The following is a 16,979-nucleotide window of genomic DNA, read 5'->3' as shown; positions in this document are numbered from 1 at the left end:
GGATTGAGCATCTATTTAAATGAAATAAATGAGGACAATATGGTGCTGAATTGAAGCCTTAATTAAACATTAAGACAAATCTTTTTATTTGGGAAATAATTTCAAACTTATAGAAAAGTTGCAAAAATTAGGGCAGTATAAAGAACACTGTAAAGTCTCTGGCCATATTTACCTATTGTTAACATTTTCCCCCATATGCTGCATTATTTGCTCTCTCTTTACATGTACATATATTTATACTCTCCGATATGATATATGTAAATGTGTATATACTCAGACTAGTTTTTCTGGACCATTTAAGGGTAATTTACATATATTATGGTCCTTTATCCCTAAATACTTCCGAGTGTATTCTTAGCACAGGGATATTTTCTTACATAACCACAGTACAACTATCAGCTTCAGGAAATTTAATGTTGCCATAATACTTTTTGTCTAAGCTAGTGTCCATATTTTAATTTTATTAATTGGCCCAGTAATGGCCATTATAGCTTTTTCCCCCTCAGTACGAGATCCAGTCTAGGGTCAAATATTGCAATTAGTTGTCACATCTCCTTAGCCTCCTTTAATTTAGAACATTTCCAGAGCCTTTCTTTGTCCTTTTGACATTGGCATTTTAAAATACAGCCCTCCATCTTTTTTTAATGGAACGTTTCTCATTTTGTCAGATGTTTCCTCCTGGTTGGATGCAGGCTACATACTCTTGGTGGAAATGTTCCCTAGGTAGTGTTGTGCAAACAATGGACATCTCCCCTCCTTGGTGATGCAAATTTTGGTCCTCAGTCAAGATATTTTCTGGTTTTTCCATTTTATAGCTACCATACTTCCCCCTTGCAACTAATAAGCAGTCTGTGAGTAGGCACTTTAAGAATATCTTGCCCTGCATGGAAATTTCCTTTAGATTTCACATCCATGGATGATTCTTGCCTGATCTGATCTTCACACTAATGATTAGATGCAGACTTTTTCATGGTAAATATCAGGCAGTGAGCAAGTCGTTAGTTTTAAATGGTGTGTAGCCAATAGCCAGCAACAGCTTTGAAAGAGTAAAATTTCCCTTTGCTGTGCTGTGCTGTGCTGTGCTGTGCTGTGCTTAGTCGCTCAGTAGTGTCTGACTCTTTGTGACCCCATGAACCGCAGCCCACCAGGCTCCCTTGTCCATGGGGATTCTCCAGACAAGAATACGGAAGTGCGTTGCCATGCCCTCCTCTAGGGGATCTTCCCAACCCAGATATCAAACCCAGGTCTCCTGCATTGCAGGAGGATTCTTTACTGACTGAGCCACCAGAGGAGCCCAAGAATACTGGAGTGGGTAGCCTATCCCTTCTCCAGGAGATCTTCCTGACCCAGGAATTGAACCAGAGTCTCCTCCTTTGCAGGCACATTGTTTTACCAGCTGAGCTACCAGGGAAGCCCTTGCTTTGTAGTCCAGGACACCAAGTCATGTGAAAGTTAAAGCCCCATTTTTCGTGCCAGCTAGCACCAGTACGAGATTCAGATGAACAGGCTACCACATACTCTTTGCATTTGCCTGTCTTGAGCTGCTGATCTGGGCTTGGTGAGGGTGGTGTGGGTGGTGATCATTACAGGGCTCAGAAATGAATTTATTACCTGTTTGTCTCCTCTTAGTCCCATCACAATAGATTGATCCACACCTGGGATTCTCAGGGTGTCCTTTGCTTAACCCCCAACCCTTTGGAAGGGAAGGGGGTGGTGGAGGGTGGTAGGGTAGAAATACCAACTTCGCAAGTATTGACAAAACCTCGCGGAGACAGGATAAATAAATAAATAAATGGAGGCAGGCAGCCAACTCGGAGGAGCCTGCAGTCCAGCCCCCTGTGGGGACTCTGCACTTTGGGGACCCCAATTCGCACATGACAAGCAGATAAGCAGGGAGACTGCGATGCTGTGCCTCTCTGCCCCAGGGGGGTGTTGCTTTTCCTGTGGCAGAAACTATCTGTGCTCCCCAGTAAGTCCAGGAACAATCTCCACTTATTATACTAGCTCAAAACCCAGGACTGTTTACAGACTCCCGCCGATGAGACACTAACCCTCGCTCATTACGGTCACGGTGGGGACTGATCTGCACCGCGCTCGCCTTGCATGGGGCCCACATTTTCATCCAGTAAAATCACATGTTGTTAACTCAATCTATACAGCGAAAACAGCATGAATAATGGAACCTTTAATCCTTATTTCTCAAAATTAGATTTCCACTTTATCCTTCTCCCCTTTCCTCTCTTTTAAAAAGATTTCTTCTCAGTGCCAAGCAGAATAGATGTTGTCTAAACCTGAGTTCTAAGCGGATTCTGTGGGATTCCATTCCACTACCAATTTCGGGGTGAATTGATTGTGTTTCTTCCCCTGGTCACTTCGCACGTGACTCTGGAGAAATTAACATCATCCCTGTCACAGGGAAAGAGATGGGCCTGTTGACACTGGGTACAGCCAAGGGAGTGGAAACTTAATATCTGATTCAACACCTATCTGTAGTATCAGAGCATGAAGAAGCTCAGAGCCTGGCTTGTTTTCTCAGTCTTCCTCTCTATACAGATTTATTGGCTTGGAATTATTTTTGGTTTTAAATCAGAAACCAGCAATACTAAATCAGACTTCAGAGATGGAGTTTGTCAAAATCTGGTGTGGGGCATTAAGACACCTTTGTTAATATATGTAGTATTATACAGCGTGCAATCTAAGGGTTGTATCAAAAAGCTTCAATCTGTTAAATTTTCATTATATCGGATATATGTAAGTAAAACCAAATGAACTGGACCCGCTTTAGTTGTTAGGATAGACTGCATAAGATAGATTGCATGTAGGTTGTGTGGATTGACTGCCCCTTCCTTCTGAAGGTTCAGAAATGGTTACCCACATTTCTAAAGTACCACAACTCTGAATCCCTGAACACACACACACATATACTTCTTTGTGTATTATTGATAAATGGATTCCATTTGCGAATCCAGTCCTGACTCTGCTCATGTTTGCTAGATAACTGTGGTCAAGTTCCTCATTTCCTCATCTGTAAACGATGGACAGTCGTGAATCCCACCTTGCAGGGCTATGCTGGGCCCTAAATGTGTTCATGCACATACAGTGCCAGCCTGGTGCCTGGCTCATGCTAAACGTGCAATAAATGTTAATTGTCATTCCCAGAGAGGGAGTTTAGTAAAGAGTGCATGAACTGAACCGTGACTCAGATGGTTCCTGATCTAAAACCACAATCTTAAAAAAGCCAATGAAACATTCTAGCTAAAACCAGGTTGATGTACATCAGTCATCAAGGCAGCCAAAACAGATCAGTTAGCCAGTGATCTGTTCATTTCATGACTTTAAATCTATCTTCAGAATTTCTATAGAAATACCTTAACAGTGTATCTCTTTACTGTCACTCCCGGATCTTAAAGAGATATATACAATATTTTCTCTTCCAGTTGCTTCCTTCTTTGGATGGCTTATTTTTAACAAATGAAAGCCTTGTTTAATGTGTTTGGAGAGATGTAAAACCTTCATTAGTGAAAAGTTCCTGGTGGGAAACAAGTTGCAGCTCACTACTGTGGGTGCCTTTTCGTCACAGCAGGCAGGCCTGCAGTCCCGTGGGTGAGGCTGACCATGCCCTGCAGGGGCCCTGGTTCTCCGGCTGTCAGCGTTTGCTCTGGGCACACACTGTCACCTGCGTCTTTTCCTCATTTTAGTGATAGAATATCCACCTAGAAGGAAGAAGGGTATGTGAGTAGGTCTGGTGCCCGGGTGCAAGCAGAGGCCTCTAGGGTACCACCAGCTTCCTGGGTCATGGGTGGCTGGCCGTGGCCAGGCTTGTCTGTTCCTGCGACACCTTGTCGCTCTAGCAACACCTATCAGTTTGTACCATCCAGGTATTTTCTAAGCACGAACATAATGCCTTTGTCAGAAAAGCAGATATTCCTGTTTTCACTTTATATCAAAAGAGATAAAGGTGAAAGAAAGGAAAAGATTCACCTCCCCCCCAATCCTACCTGTGCCTGCATCAGCCAAGGAGCCACTTTCTGAATGTGGGAGGGGGTTGATTTCAGCATTTTCCCCACCTGGTTGCTTAAGCCTTCTTTTCTGGTTTTATTACTTGTCAGTCAGTTTATAACCAAATGACAAAATGACCACCAGGAATAGCTTTATATGCATATGGAGCCTTCTGAGTTGCAGTTTCAAAATCTCCTGTACGACTGTCATAGGAACAGGATCACTGGACCATTCAGGATACACCCAGGTATATGTCCATGAGGTTAGTGAGCTGGGTCCAAGCTGAAGGTCCAAACAAGAGAAGAGCCAAGGGGGGCCAGCACATGTTAGAGACAGCAGCCCATCCTCCATCCCATCCATTACATGCTCAGTCATGTCCAACTCTTCTGCGACCCCATGGACTGTAGCCCACCAGCCTCCTCTGTCATGGGATTTTCCAGGCAAGAATATTGGAGTGGATTGCCGTTCCCTTCTCCAGGGGATCTTCCTGACCCAGGGATCGAACCCACATCTCCTGTGTCTCCTGCATTGGCAGGTGAATTCTTTACCACTTGAACCATCAGGGAAGCCCTTGGCCATCCTGAGGTTCTGAATTTCCCAACGTTCAAGAGTGTTGAGCATAACCTATGGTGACTTCTCCTCACTTTAGAGGGACCATGACTATAAAGTCAGCCTTGGTCTTGTCCTTTGCCTTATTGTTATCAGGTGCCCTCCCTCCATCCCTCCTTCCGGGAGCACAGGCCCCAGTGAGGATGAGGTAAGCTGTCTCCCAGGACCATGCGGAGCTCAGGGCTGCTCACCCCATGAGGGTCCATGAGCAACCGGGCAGCCTTACAAGTGGTGCAGGACTCCATTCCTAGTCCGTCCGTTCAGACCCTGCCGCAGATTTGATGACAGGACACGTGATGTGTCATTGTCTAGTGATGTGTCATTTTCTCAGAAACTAAATTTGGTTTAAATGAGGCTAAGGTTTCAGTAGTTGTGGTCCAGAATCTTGTCAAAGCGTAATTGTCATGAAGACAAGGAAGATGAATAAAGTGGGAAATTCATCCAATTTTTATTAATTGGTGGTAGGTTCTCTCTAACTGTATACAGAACACTGGTGTCTCTCCCTCAGTGGAGCCTGTCCCTACCCCCTAGTGTAAGTGCTGTCTGGCTTATCATTTCAAGGCCAGGGGCAAGGTCCATAGAAATGGGGCTGAATAGTATTTTATATGCCGATTGTGGTTATTCCGATGAAGTCCTAAGCTGTGGCTCCTCTGTGGTAAGGATGTAATAAGATGAAGTCTTCCTAACTCAAGTGAGTTTATATTTAATTCTGTATCTTAACTCCATTTTGGAAATGGGAAAAATAGATCCAGAAAATGTCAAGATTCTAAAAAATAGAATAGTTAAATAAGGGTTAAGTAGTTAAGAAAGTTAAATTCAGTGTTTGTTTCTGAGTTTGTAATGAATTCAGTGCATATCATGACTCTATAAGTCAGAAGTATGCAAAAATTCAGTTGACTTTACTTTGTACTTTAGGAAACACCTTTTAAGCAAAGAACACTTGTCCTTTAACTATGCCTTACCAGTGAAGCCTTTGTATTGATATTGCAAATATGGGTTAGTGCCAAATGGCCCCATAACATAACTGCATGTGTGGCATGGTTTGGTGAGTGAACGATGTTATGTCGGATGATGTCCATGGGTTGAATTGATTTCTTGTGTGTGTGGAGTGTGTGAGCTGCATTAAAGTAAACTCCCCTATGGTTTGTTGAGCTTTGATTTTCCATAAAACATGTGCTATTCCCTTATAAATTCAGTAGATCCTGTAAGAAAGGGTAAGCCGTTCAAAAGGTACAGAAATGAGTCCAAGTCTTACCCTTGGTGGGGTCACCTCTGTGGTGTTGCGTTAACTCAAGATCTGGAAGAAATGAAAGGATGTGACCAAAGCTGGTGCCTTGTAATTTTATCCAACCTGCATTGTGACAGTCTCCTGAACTGTGAGTAAAATACAACACTTATGTAGGAAAGAGGAGGCGGTGGTCCTTTTTTGAGGTACCCAGTTTTTAATTCCTCCTCTTTCCAGCAGGGGGTAGTCTGACACCAGAGTTGTTTATAAAAGGAGTGGGAGAATGCTCTCAATCCTTAGTCACTTAGCTTACTTCTCTGGAGGGAGAGTCCTCCAAACCCCAGACAGATCTTGCTACCTTGGTGGATCAGACTTGTCACTGAAACACAGTGTTCAGTGATATTAGCACAAAGGCAGTCACTCAGCTATTTTAAACTGTGTCTTAACTGCAGATGAAAGAAAGGAAAGCTAGCTTTAAGTCTCTTGCATGAACATCTCGGGCTTTGGCAGATCCACATGTCTCTATTCTCTAGGTGTGTGTACACTGCTTAATTTCCTCTCTTGGGAGTCTGTCTTTGAAGGTGAGGCTGTGGGCCCCAGAGCCGCCACCTCTGAATCATTGCTCTGATTGAGGCTGTCACCATAGCGAAGAAATGTCTCATCACCCCTTCTTGATGGCTGAAGCCAGACTAGACTCCTTCTCTAATTAAAGACAAAATGGTTCCCAGTTTGCAAAGCTGTTCTTAGATGTTAGAAGCTTGAACATGTGCAGCATATGCTGATTCCTAGAAAACAAAGTGTGTGTGTGTGTGTGTATTCACGCTCAGTGGTGTCTGACTTTTTGTGACCCCATGGACTGTAGCCCACCCCAGGCTCCTCTGTCCTTGGAATTTTCCAGGAAAGAATACTGGAGAGGGTTGCCATGTCTTCCTCCAGGGGATCTTCCCAACCCAGGGACTGAACCTGCATCTCTTGTGTCTCCTGCGTTGGCAGGCAGATTCTTTACCTCTAGTGCCACCTCAGAACAAAGTGGTCTGTATATAAATTTGAGTGTCTAGATTTGTATTGTCAAACATGATAGCCACTAGCCACACGTGACCTTTTGTTGGGGGTGAGTGGCTATTGGATCCAACTGTGCAGATATAAAACATTTCCATTATCTCAGAAAGTTCTGTTGAACTGAACTGGTCTAGAGGCGGCATGTGTGTTCTTACTCTGGGTCTTGAAATAGAACAAAAGACGCCCCCTCCACATCACTCTTTCCATTAGCCAGCTCACCAAGATAAATGCTGGAAGGGGACTCTTACTTTGTCGAGGGATCCAGTCCAGTTCCCTCTATACGGACCTAAACTATTGATAGTGTGGTGATAAATGTCTGTGTCTACAGGGACAGTTCTTGAATGCCGCCTTCTTTGTGACTGCTTTAGCCCAGTCAGCTAAACATGGGCAGCAGAGAACATTGGTGGTTTTTTTTTTAATAATCAGAAAGAAGAGAGGAATTAAATTGTAAATGAGCTTTGTGCAATCTCTCCTCAAGCAGCATTTCTTTTACCTGAAGTGTTAGAAAAGGAGACTGCTCTTGGAAAAGAAAAAGGCCATCAGTCTGGTTCACAGTTTTGTAGTTCCTGCAAACCCTTCACCATGTTCATCCTCTCTCCTGGTTCCTGATCAACATGTAAAGTTTTTTGTAACACTTGGACAGTGCTTAAGTGAGAGCGCTTATTTAAAAGACTGGAAAACCTTGATTTCTAGGCTAATTGCAAAGAAATGAGAGAGGTACAATTAGTGTAATAATTAATGGCACTGGCTTTCTCTCTCAGAAATGTCCCAATTTGGGTGATAGATTGTATGGTCATGTGTATGTTGTGTAGCAAATCCTGAATGTTCACAAATTGACTAAATTTGGGAATACCGTTCTTTATATTTTAATTTTCCTCCCAACTGCCATGAAGCTGACTTTCAGCATCTCCAGGTCTGTTTTTCTCTCTCTGCTCTTATCAAAAATTTATCACCCCAGGAAGTCTCCCATCTTCTTTTAGCCCCCATACTTGTTCCTTTTTCTTTTCCTGCATCATCACCTTAAAACTCTGAGAGAGGATTGTGTGATTCCGTTTGGATTTAATGCTTCTGAAAGAACACCAGTCTTGTCAGCACAAAGCCATTCTTTTGTTGTGATGTGCATTGTGCTTTTACCACCGTAACCAATCCTATGCTTTGTGCCTCAGTTTCCCCATGTATTAAGTGGGGATGCTGATGCTTGAAAACTGACTCCGAGGAACATGATGAAGAGAAACATGTTTTTTGTTTTTTTTTTTCTTAAAAGTGCTTTGAAGTTTCTAGATGAAAGATATTGCCAGCATTCAAAGCATTACTTAAGAAAGACACCAAATTGTTTTACATATGTATATCGCTTAACATCTTGAAAACACAACTGTTCTGAAAAAATCCACCCCTCCTGCCTTACTTCAAGTCCTCACACCAATGACTTACAAGAATATCAGTGGACGCTCATGCCCTCACGAAGAGCTGGCTGTACTGGTTACAGGGTCTTCCCTTTCCTCTCAAACACTTGCAGACAGAGGAAGAGGGGCAGATTTTGTCAGGGCACCATAAGTCAGCAGCTCTGACAGAAAGCCGCCAAAAGCCTTGACTGGTGTGCGCATGATTTCATTTGCATTTTGATTTCTGTGATTTCACTGAAGGCACGAGTTGTCTCTGCCAAATATCCCTGGTCTACCGAGGGATGCCAGGTAGAACTGCCCAGAGCAGCCTGCCTTGTGAGGACCGCCACGGCAGCACAACCGGTGCATCCCTAAACATTCAGTAATAAAAAATCTGTTGTTCTTTGGTCGCCAGGATTTAACAAGCCTAATCCCTAGGAGAGGCGATAAAAATTCATTAATCTAATTAAATACTTCTTATTGCCAAAGTGACTTTGTTGAGTAGCTTTGCTGAAGGATAAGTGCAAAGTAAAATGGGGTCCCAGCAGAGAAACAAACGTTAGACTTGAGCAAGCTGGTGCACGCTTCATTAAACTCATAATTATCCTTTGGTTCTAAGTAGCTGATAATATTTAATGAGTATCCAAGATAATTTAAAGAAAATGTTTACTAATGAGGTACAAACAGTGCCATGGAACACGGATACCTAGGGTGCCATAACCGTGTATCTTCTTGCTGAATCTTGTTCATTGGCTTTTGGGAGGGAGACCGCCAGCATTGTGACAGGCGTTTGAACCCAGTGAAGTGAATTTGATGGTAAAAACACACTGCTAGGAGCCAAATGTGTGAAAAGTTCTAGAGACAGAGAAAATGATAAGGAGTTTATTATTAGAGAGTTGGGAAAATAAAATTATCAAGGAAAGATCAAATACCATGGTTTGTGAGAAATAGTTGAAGGGCTTGGGTGTTTCTGATCTTTGAGGAGCCGTCCCATGGAAATTAACTAAATTTGTCTTGACTGACAAAGCACAAAACGTGGACCAGTGGGTAGAAACTCCAAGGAAATAGATGTGTAATCATCTGAAGGAACAACTTTCTAGTATTTAGAACTGACTAAAAGTAAAATAGTCTACTTTGAAGGGTATTTTGAGGTCTTGAGAATTGATTGGGGAAATAGTGAAGGGAATCTTCGAAAGTTTGCTAAATATTGCCGTCTCCTCTTGCTACAGGAGAGTTATTCATCTCTTGACCCGCTTAAGAGCGATGGCATGACTTGTTCCGGCCATTGAGATGTGAGTAGAAGTGACATCTGCCACTTTCAGGAAGACGTTTAAGGGAAAGGGCATGGTTTGATGTTTCTGTTTTTTGCTCTCCACAACAAGTGTCAGTGTGCGGTCAGCCTGGGCCCTGAATGAACATGGTGCCGAGCAGAACCACCACTGACCCACGGTAGACATGTAACCTGAGCAGAGACAAACCCTGGAAGTTTTTTAAACCCCTGGGATTTCGGGGATGTATGTTACTATAGCTTATCAGGCTATCCTGACTGATACAGACTATATTCTGGATGAAATGACCCCAAGACTACTTCTGCATCAGAGGTCTTATAAAGATTGTCACAAAAAGCAGTTACCTGTGTGATATCATCTAGAGAATCTTTTACTTCTAGCTATTTCATCCCTTCTTTTGTCACAGATGAGGTGTAACTATCAGAGGTGATAAAGTCAGTGAAAACTTTTGAATTGCCAAAATTACCCTTGAAAATAAAGACATCCATAAACAGCAATAAATTTCATAGTATATATACTATTTTATAAATGCATGTTATGTGCGCATTTATAATAAAGTGGTTGGGTTGTCTTTAAAGATCACACGGCAAGACAATATATATCTTTCAGTTCTAGAATTTTGCACAGTGTAGCAGGAAGCTTATACTCACTAGGAAAGTGAGGCCAAACTGAGGAAATAGAAATTAACGTCTCTGTCTCATGCTAATTGGAGCATATGCTCATTGAGTGGAATGGCAGGTGGAAACATCCCCATGATTGAATGTTCTCTCTTTCTCCCTACCCTCAGCTCAGTGCATTAAGTTGAATTCATGTTAAGCTACATGTGCTCAGAATATAGGGCTGTTTTATCACTCTTCCTGTCTTCTTTGTTACAATGTGAGTGTTAGAAAGCAAGGCTAGACCTTGAATTCAAATTTCAGGTAGTCACAGATTTTGGAAGATGATAAAATTTGGACAACATCCTTTAGGGTTTATTCTTTGCCAGCTTTTTTTTTTTTTTTTTTTGCAGGGAGATGCAGCCTTAAATTGTCTCCTAACCTTAGTTATCTATCAGTCCTCACCTCAGCCAAGAGCTGGCAGAGCAGTGGGCTCAAACAGCAGGGCAGCCACATTTTGTTAGCCAGGTTCATCCAAGAATAAAGAAGAAAGGAGGCCAACAAAGAGGAAACAGACTGTGATACACAAAAAGCCTTTTTGTTCTTAAAGGCAGTGGACTGAGAGTGAGACTAAGTCATTGTGGCATCGGGGTTCTTCTTCCTTTTCTTGCCTACTCACTTAAAGAGAGACAAGTGAAATTATACGTTCCCCTTCTGAGCAAAGTCAGTATGTTGGGCAAAGGGAAGATGATTGGAGAGAGGATAAAGGAGAGCAGCAGGGTTAAAGGGAAGACAAGAAAGGCCAGATTTATTCATGTCTTCTAGCACCAATGCACACACACACACACAAAAGCCCAAACTTTTTGGCACAGATTTGAGGAAAATGTTAAAGAAACTAACAGCCCTGTGTTAGTCAGCAGTTGCACCAATTGCACTTTCAAAACCCGTGGCTACTCAAGGATGAAAGCATTGGGTAATGTTGTGTGTTAGTCACTCAATCGTGTCTGACACTTTGAGACTCCTTGGACTGTAGCCCACCAGGCTCCTCTGTTCATGGAATTCTCCAGGCAAGAATACTGGAGTGGCTTGCCATTTCCTCCTCCAGGAGATCTTCCCGACCCACGGATCAAATCCTGGTCTCCTGCACTGCAGGCAGATTCTTATCAAATCCTAATCCCTGGAATGTGTGAATGGTACCATATTTGGAAAGAGGCTATTTGCAGATGTCATTGTTAAGAAATCTTGAGATAAGGAGATTATCCTGGATTACCTGAGTGAGCCCTATAGTGCCACCACAAATGTCCTTATAAGAGAGGCAAGGGGAGATAGGACAGACAGAAGAGGTCCTGTGATCATGGAGGCAGAGATTAGAAAGATGTGGACACAAATCAAGGAATGCTGGTGGCCGCCAGCAGCTGGATGATGCAGAGAACAGATTCTCCCTTGGAGACTTAATTTCTGACTTCTGGCCTCTGGAACTGTGAGAGGATATCTTTCCGTTGCTTTAAACCAACCAATGTATGGCAATTTGTTACAGCATCCCCAGAAGATAAATATAGATTTCAAATAAAAATGTGAGAGAATTCCTGGACCTACATTGCATAAATGTGGCTTTCTGGGCATCTAACCTCCTAGGCAATAGGCAAAGATTTCTATGAGGTGTTTTGCTAAATCCTTGCTCTTAACCAAGGACCCTCGTTTCAGGGTCATAGAAAGCCTCCTGCTCTGAAAGTTCTTCTTCTGGTAAAATGTGAGGTGCCCAGTTCCTCTAGGGTAATAGTAAACCCAATCTGGATGAACCCTCATGATTCTGGTGGGCTGCTGGGTAGCAGGCTAGGGAGACGGACTTTGTACAAGATGCAAATGGGTTGGGAATGGAAAACTTTTGATTTTTATCACCTTGAGATGTCCTCTTCTACAGGAAATGAATGTTTCTGGTTAAACTCTATATGCATGCAAATTTCAGCCTTTTCTAACCCAATGGGAGATTGGTGGTCTAATAGGTGGGATTTAGGGGGGGTGGTCTATAAGCTGTAATGGTTTGGCTTCTGTTGCTTCACAAGAGGTGGAATTCCTGCTAATAATAGAAGCCTAGCAACATGCCTCAGTGATATTTCCAGAAGACTACATGTGTGTATATATATATATATATATATTATATATGCATTATATATATATATATATAAAGCTCATCAACAGGGATCAGGCAAGATGACTTCTTAACAGTGCTCGCAAGGCTCACAACTGGGGGGTGGGTTGAATGCAGGAACAGTGTAATTTTAACAGCTGCCTTTGCTGCTACTGAGAGTGGTTTTGCAGACTTGTTACCTATTGTGCGGCACAAAAGGTGCCAGCATAGTAAGCAGTCATCAATACCGAGTCAGGAGCTGCCTGTTCATATCCTAGAAATATAAGCACATGATAACGGCCTGAATACTTCATCTTGTAGACACAGTGAGATTCATAAAACTGTCTTTTAGCCATTTTAGAGTTGAATCTTTCTCACCCTCCAAAGCACTCCTTCAAAAACTAGCAGGCATTTTACAATTGAGCAGAGAGGCTGATACTTTTAAAACTGCTTTAAGGGGCATAGTAAATGGAAATAGCTGTCTTAACTTCAGCCCAGCTGGGAATGCAATCTCCATTTTATGTAAAATGAAATGATACCTGGTTAGCTTTATTTTTTAATACTCACCTTTATTATTTTTTCCTGAATTTTACGGATGCTGTAGAAATATTCCACTTATAAAATTATGCTTCCAACATTAGGTTATGCAGAATGATTGTTTAATGCTGTTAGAAACTTTCCCATTCTCAGCTCGCTCTTAAGTCATTTGTCTCTTGCCACCGCGCCCCTGCCACCACCCCCGCCCCACACCAGTGAAACCACCAGCAAATAGCTTTGCCCATATCAATATTTGTAGCATGAAATGGAAATTTAAGGCAAATTTCTGGGTAATTGAAAATGTAAAACCTCATTCTACCCAGGAAATACTTTGTTTGGGCTAATTATCCAAATAATATTTTCTGAAGTTCTCCCTTTTTCAGTGAAGACCATTTCAGTGCTACATGTCCACATTTTCTTTCTACCTGCCTTCTGTCCTGCAAATCAAAAAGTAGCTGTTCTCTGTCTCGTTCTCTTGAGGAGAGCTTGCTCCCCACCTTCCAGTATGACACCTAGGTTTTTTTTTTTTTTTTTTTTTAATGGAAGAGATACTGCATTTTGTGCTTAGTTTCCTGTGTTTAGAAAAAAAAAGTCTTTCCCTCTGAACTTTTATTTTAAAAAATGTACTCTATTGGGAGAAATACTTATATCCTGATATGGCATTAAAAGCAATCGATTCTCTGTTGTTTTAGATTTTTCAAAAAGTTTAGAAGTCTGGCTCTGAGCTTCCGCAGTCTTTATAGATAATATATCTCTTAAGAAGTACATCTTGGCTGGGAACTTGGATATGTAAAATGTATATTTCAACCCCAGGTAAAGCAGGTGACTTCATTGGATCTGTATGTTGGTGAGGGATGTGGGAAAGAAGCACTGTGCACATTTCCTCTGCCTCAAGTGAGAGAATACAGTGATCCAGGCTGTAAAGAGTAAGCTGAGATGAATTTCTGCAACTCGTGTGGGTTGCAGAGACAAAACTCAAACCACTTGGGAACCAGAAAGGGTTCAGGGTGCCTATGAGAAGAGCTTACCTGTATTTACTTGAAAAGGACTACCATTCCTGAGTATGGAACTGTTGGCTTTTATTTTCTGGACATTCAGTTCTCTTGCATTGAATTTTTACATTAAAATGTCCTTCCTTATTCTTGGAGAGTCATTTGATTTCCAGCAGATCCTATAACAATTCCACCCTGTGCCATCAGCATGGACTGAAATGCACACCTCATACACGCCATACTGTGTTTTCAGCTTTTGATTTTTTGATGTGGTTTTCTACTTTTTTTTTTTCTGATAAGGAGAAAATTTCTTCTTTTTATTCTGTAATGGGTTTATTGAGATGCAATTAACATATCACATGATTCACCTAGTTAATATGTACAATTAAATATTTTTTAGTATGTTCCCCAGATTGTATAACTATCAGTGCAATCAATTTTAGAATATTTTCATCTCCCCCTAAAAGAAACCATCTACCCTTTAGCAGTCACTTCCCATTTCCCTTCAACCCTCCAGCCCTAGGCAACTACCAATCTACTCTTTGTTAGTATGGATTTGCCTATTCCAGACATTTTGTATAAATGGAATCACAAGATATGTGGTCTTTAGTGACTGGATTCTTTCACTGAGTATAATTTTTCATTTTGTAGCATGTATCAGTATATGTTCATCCCTACTGTAATTGAGTAATATTCCATTGTAAGGATATAGAAGTGGTTTTCTATTTATATGATCCCACATTTTGGGTGTTGTATGCAACACGCAGCAGAATTTGGCACTTTGGGTAGAATTTTTCAGTATAGATTAAATTTCATCTTAGGTTGTTTTTTTAATCTGACTGATTTAGATTCATAATTTTTTGCACATGGCCTTCCAGAACATAGTTTAAGTTAGTTAACATTTTGAGTCTATGATGCTAACTAGACTACCAAATTATAGAGGTCCCAGAAAAGCTAGAAATGCTATTCCCTACCAGTTCCTCTCAAGCTACCTTAGGCAGGGCTGCACCAAGCAGAAAAACCAGATATAGCTAGATTTCACATTTAGGTTGGAACTTTTCTGGGTCACTAACTTATTTGAGAAGCTGATTAAAGCTATGGGTTCTTTCTCTGTTGGTATATTTTGCACATATAAACAACATTTTGTGTATTAACCCATCTTCATGTATTTCCATAAATAACCCAGGTATCAGAAATATTGTATTTCAAAATGTGCAATGAAAAGAACAATGTATATCCTACATCTACAAGCTATATATATATATCTACATCCAGTGGCTCAAAAACTGACCAGAGAGTGATTTGTTATCTAAGAGTTAGCTTAACAGCCTGGGGGTGGGAGGAACAGACCAAACCTTCCTGACCCTCTTTATTTCATTTAAAGCAAAGGAAATGGCTATGCTACTTTTAGTGAACCTACAAATATAATGTCCTAACTAACTGGCCCTTTGGTGAGCAATTTTCTGTTTCTCTTATTTTAAGAAAGACATGATGGCAATTTCTACTTCTTTTGCTGTGGTTGATATTTTTATTTAAGACTGGATACCAGGGGTGTTTGTACCGTAGCATATAAAGGCCCAGAAGGACAATCTGAAACATGGTATCTACACATTTAAGATTAATTATTTCAATTCTTTATCAATTCAACAAGTATTTGCTGAGGACCCCTATGCCAGACTCAACTTGTTGCTGGGGATTCAGTAATGAATAAGACAGATGATTTGGAAGAAACTTTGTTATGTCTTTAAATAAATGGAGTGAGTTCTCCATGGGTAGGCCTCCCTGGTAGCTCAGTGATAAGGAATCTGCCTGCAGTGCAGGAGATGTAAGAGATTCAGGTTCAATCCTGGGGTCAGGAAGATCCCTTGGAGAAGGAAATGGCAAGCCCACTCCAGTATTCTTGCCAGGACAATCCTGTGGACCGAGGAGCCTGTGGAGTCGCAAAGAGGCGGACAGGACTGAGCAGGGTCCTGGGTAAGAAAAAGTTGATTGTGAGGAACAAATATTAACATTTAATATATTTTTGCTTTAAAAAAATGTCAGCAACTGATTTCTGGATTAGATGAAATGTGCTCTAGAAGAGCTCTTGGGGAGACCAGAAGGAGGAGGCCCATGTGATGAACTTATCGCCAAAGTGGTAAAAACTGATGACAGGAATGGAGGTTCCTCTGTGCAGGGAATTAGTTAAGAGAAACCAGCGTGAAAAAGTGAGAGGAGGGAAGGAAGCTTTCCCCAAGTCTGGAAAATAACCCTACTGCTTGAATTGCGAGAGAAGCTTGCGATTGTAATAAGGTGAGAAGCTTTCTGACAGACCTGAGGAAGTCTAGTGAATCAATTATCCCCACAACCATAAAAGAGGATCCTCCTTTGTAGACAAAGATGAGAAGAGCAATAAACGCGTGCAAGGAGCCGACACACCAGCTTCCAATAATATGCCTGTCTGGCTTACGGGAGAGGCTGACTGCAGGTGATAAAGCTATCAAGGTGTAAAGGACACTTTCCGGGACTGAAGAGGGGACACACGAGGTGCCCGGCCTCTGGCCTGCTTTACTTAGTGAAGAAATAAGGGAAAGAAAGATTTAAAAATTGCAAGATGAGCAAAACGCCATCAATTGTTTTTCTGTATATAGTAAGAGTATGACTGGGAAGGCTCTTGTTATTAATGTTGTTATTAAAATTAGTTGTGTTTTTCCCAATTTAGTCTCCCTCTCAGTGTATGGGGAATCTATTTTTAGAGGTGGGATGAAAATAAAGTAATGAATTACAAGTAAAAATCAGTGATAAAATTAGGTTTTAAGCTGTGTATTTATATGTGTTTCAACAGCTGCTCACACATTAAGTTGGAATCTTAGGAAGCTTAAAAATGACCAATTATATCAGAGTAAAATATTTTTCCTTGTTTTAGAAGTTAAACATCTACATCACCTATAAATTACATTACTGAGCAGTTTGGTACAACAACAGCTTTGCCAATTTTAGAGTGAAAGAAATCCAGACTGAGAGATATAGTGGGCTTCTGTCAGCCAAGGTTGTCCAGCATCTTTTGTGCACAGTTTAACATTTTGAATGGTTTCCTATATTGTGAGAATTGTTTTCTCGTGACAGAATCCAAAATCTACATTTCCCAGTTGTTCTCTTCAACTGAGGAGCAGATATGTGACTT

The sequence above is a fragment of the Bubalus bubalis genome, chromosome 10, assembly GCF_019923935.1.
Source record: "Bubalus bubalis isolate 160015118507 breed Murrah chromosome 10, NDDB_SH_1, whole genome shotgun sequence".
NCBI classification, from domain to species: Eukaryota; Metazoa; Chordata; class Mammalia; order Artiodactyla; family Bovidae; genus Bubalus; species Bubalus bubalis.
This window is presented reverse-complemented; position numbering follows the sequence as displayed.